Raw genomic sequence first — 4,129 nt, 5'->3', positions numbered from 1 at the left:
ACAGATCGTTCGGCGGGTGAGCAAGAGGTAGAAGATGGTTGGCTGCTTGGGTGAACAGTCATCGATAGCCCTCAGCGTCGGGAGTCCGAGGGAGTCCATCAGCTATCCGAGCTAGTACTCCTCCGACTTCACTCGGCGTGTTCATGGCTTGGGCGAAGTCGGGATTCAGGTTACGCCCGAAGAGTGGATTTTCCCGGCGTTGCCTTGCGTCATGCTCGGCTTGTTCCTGGGTTCGTCGGCGATCACGCCGTCGGGAGTTCCTTCGTTCTCTGAAGACGCGTTCCTCTGGAGTTTCTCCTATCTCTGAGACCTCGTCTCACGAGACAGGTTGCTCTGGGTCCCGCTCTCTGGCCTTGTGATGTCGCCGGATATTTCGGCGTCGGTTCCTCCGTCGGCGGGATTCCCGCTGAGGAGGTTCTTCTCCGGGCACAGTCGGCTCGTTGTCGGAGACGGGGGGCGACTCCACTCTCCCGATGAAGAGGATGTCGGGGTAGAATGGTGCGGTGGTCGCGGCGATCTTCTTTCCGTTCTCCTTTGAGGGCAGAGGAACGGAAAGAACAACTTGCTTCCTCCCGGCCTTGTTTGCCTCCTTCTTCCTTGCGATTTGTGTCCATTCTTTCGTCGAGGAAGTAGACAGTGGAGTTCTCCGGGTCAGCGGGCCCTCGGCCCCCGGCTTGCCGAAGGCGATCTTTTTTCGGAGCGCTGGAGGTTGCATTTTTTCCTTCTTCACCCCGATATTCTCGGAGCGTGTTGGAGTGGACTTCTTCTTTGGCGGATCGACGATGCGGTGTAGAGTTCCCTCTTCATCTGCTATGGACGAGATAGTTCCAAAGCAAAATACGGACCCGGGACGGAGGGTGATCTTGCGATGGAAGGTGACGGCCATTGAGCTAGCTTAGATCGGCGACACACCCCCTACCTGGCGCACCAGCTGTCGGTGTTTTGGGTCCGACCGCACACCTGGGGTTGCCCCTCAAGGTGTTTTAGGAGCAGGACGGTGTCGCCGACTGTAGCCAAATGGTTCGTGCCAGATGCATGAGGAACAATGGACAATGTTTACAGGTTCGGGCCGCTTTGAGATGCGTAACACCCTATGTCCTGGCGAGTGTGCTTTATGTTACGGGTTACAAGATAGCTCTCTAAAGCTAGAACGTAGAGAGTTGGGGTGGATGGCTGAGTAATGGGATCGATCGTTCTGAAGGGGTGCCCCCTAGGCCTTATATATTCGACCGTGAGGCAATACATGTGGATATGATAGCAATGTGCACCTAAAAGATAGTGAACCGTTTTAGTCTATCTTCCTATGATTCTGCCGACTTATCCTCGCCTGGTTCCATCGTACGGGGCTCCAGCGCGGGAAAGTCGGATCTTCTGTTGCGGTCGCTTGCTCAACGTTGTGGGGCCGTCCGGGCTTGCACCAACCCGGCCTTATGTCGATCCGCTTCACTGGTCGTTCCTCCCCAGGCCCATGAAGGAGCGACCTTACGATTTATTGGGCCTTTGGGCCTTTCGTGAGGTCTTTTATCCTTCTAGTGGACCCGGGGGATATCTGTCCCCCACAAATACTAGTATGGGTAGGATCTAGCATCGTCAATTTGCCCATATTTGATTGAAGAATCTTCACAAATTTCTAAAAGGGGAACACATTTTAGGATTGACAAATGTTCAGTTTGAGAAAGACATGATTTGTAGCGTATGCCAAGCAGGAAAGCATGTAGGAGTTCATCATCCACACAAGAATATCACGACGACCGAGAGACCGCTTGAGTTACTCCACATGGATCTATTTGGTCCAATTGCTTACATAAGCATCGTCGGAGTAAGTGTTGTCTTGTTATTGTAGATGACTATTCTCGCTTTACTTGGGCGTTCTTTTGCGGGAAAAATCACAAACCCAAGATACTTTAAAGAAATTCTTGAGGCGGGCTCAAAATGAGTTCAGAATGAGAATCAAGAAGATTAGAAGCGATAATGGAACGGAGTTCAAGAACTCTCAAGTTGAAGGATGTCTTAAGGAGGAGGGCATCAAGAACGAGTTCTCTTCTCCCTACACACCTTAGTAAAATGGTGTTGTGGAGAGAAAATAGAACTCTTATAGATATGGCAAGGACCATGCTTGAGGAATACAAAACATCAGATTGGTTATGGGTGGAGGCGATTAACGTCGCCTACTACTCCATCAACTGACTCTATCTTCACCGAATCCTCAAGAAAACATCTTATGAACTCATCACTGGTAAAAAGCCCAATGTTTCTTATTTTCAAATATTTGGGAGCAAATACTTTATTTTGGTAAAGAGAGGTAGAAACTCCAAATTTGTTCCTAAATCAGTAGAAGGCTTTTTACTTGGTTATGACTCAAACACAAGGGCGTATAGAGTCTTCACATGTCCACTGGATTAGTTGAAGTTAGGGTTGAAAAAGGGTACCTATTTGGATACCAGTTTTTTGTCTTCTTTATTCGATAGTAAATAACGAATAAGATCCGAGGGTTGGGATCTAAATGGGTCAACACATCCTAATCTCACTCGTACCGTGGCCATCCAACGGCTGAGCGATCGTCTCCCCCCCCAACAGAGCCGAGCTGGGGAGCGCCCCTGCCCATGGCGACCAAACTCCGGCAACCCGCCCCGGCGTCACCCCGCACCCGCACATGCCCCGATTGATGCTACATGATCACTGAGCTAAGAAAAAATGGATATGAGGTGACTCACCGGAAACCAGACGACAGAGACAGCTGCCCTCGCACAGCGCAGATCTGCCGTCCAGAAGTGCGACGACGGGCGATTATGGGCGCGACGGTGGCTTCCGATCTCCCAGGTTGACGCTACCACGTTTGCGCCCACGCGGGGAAGCTTCAGACACCCTCCCAGGTACCGGAACACCCCCAAATCAGGGTATGGCGCAGCGGCGGCGGTGTCCTTCTTATAGCTCGGCGGCGGCATGGCTACTGGTGCGTGCAAGGCGAAAAGAAGGGGAGGATCGCGACCAGGGCTACCTTATAACGACCGGGGAAGAGGGAGGGGTCCACGCAACGTGCTCCGGGGTTCGCGGCGCACTCCGCCATGGCCGGACTCCGTTGAGGCGAATCCACGGAGCGGTTGAAGCAACTGACAACGGGGCCGATTTGTCAGCGACACATCGCAACCGCACGCGCCAGAAGGACAGACAACTCGGCCCCACGCGACAGTGCGCGGTCATCGCCGAGCTCGGAGGAATCCGTTGAGGAAGGTGGGAACAGGCTGACTTGCGGGCCCCGCGGACCAGAGGAAGGGAGGGAGGAGCGAGTGCGGTGGAGACCGACGAGTAGGGCCCACGCGTAAGTGAGCGCCCGCGATGGGACTTGGGCTGGCGCGAGTTAGATTTCCTTCAGTGGGTCGAATTGTTGGTCTGGGCCCAACCGCGCACAGTTCACTTCTCTATTTCTTTTTTTCTCTATTTCCACATTTAGATTTGAATTCAAACTTAAATTCAAACTTCTATGGCTCATCACTGCAACTTATATTTGTGAAATTAGGGGTATTAATTCTGAATATATATTTATTTATATATATATTGTTTATATTTTCATAGCCTTTATCTTTTTCTTATTTCCAACCATAATTTCAATTTAGGGTTAACTCTAACTTCTAGTAATTATTATCTTATATTTTTTTATCCTTACTATTTTATTTAATGTGAAAACATATAAACTCCAATATGATGCATTTTCTTTATATTTTAATATCATTGGTTTTAATTAATCACTCTCAATTATATGTGTGTTCTTTTTATGATGCAAATATGGCACATGACATGAAGAGACCTCTCTATATTCTTTGTATACAAAATTGAGTATTACAAATCCTACCCCCCTTAAAAATAATCTCGTCCTCGAGATTTGCAAGAAAGGGATATAGAAAGTTTTTTGTTTTGCTTTTTGTTTTCAATTAGTTTTAATGCTCCCAAAAGTTTCTCTTCATTAGCAAGTGTGGCTAGAAAACATGCACATATTATGTTTTAGCTAATAAGTAAGATTTAGAAAAGCTTAGGATAAGAGAAGGTTAGGCAAGAAAAACTTCTATCCCGGATGGTGGATCTTGATGCATCTAGAGATCTCGTTTGACTTTTATCCTTGACGATGACCTTC

This window comes from Zea mays, chromosome 3, assembly GCF_902167145.1.
Source record: "Zea mays cultivar B73 chromosome 3, Zm-B73-REFERENCE-NAM-5.0, whole genome shotgun sequence".
Lineage (NCBI taxonomy): Eukaryota > Viridiplantae > Streptophyta > Magnoliopsida > Poales > Poaceae > Zea > Zea mays.
This window is presented reverse-complemented; position numbering follows the sequence as displayed.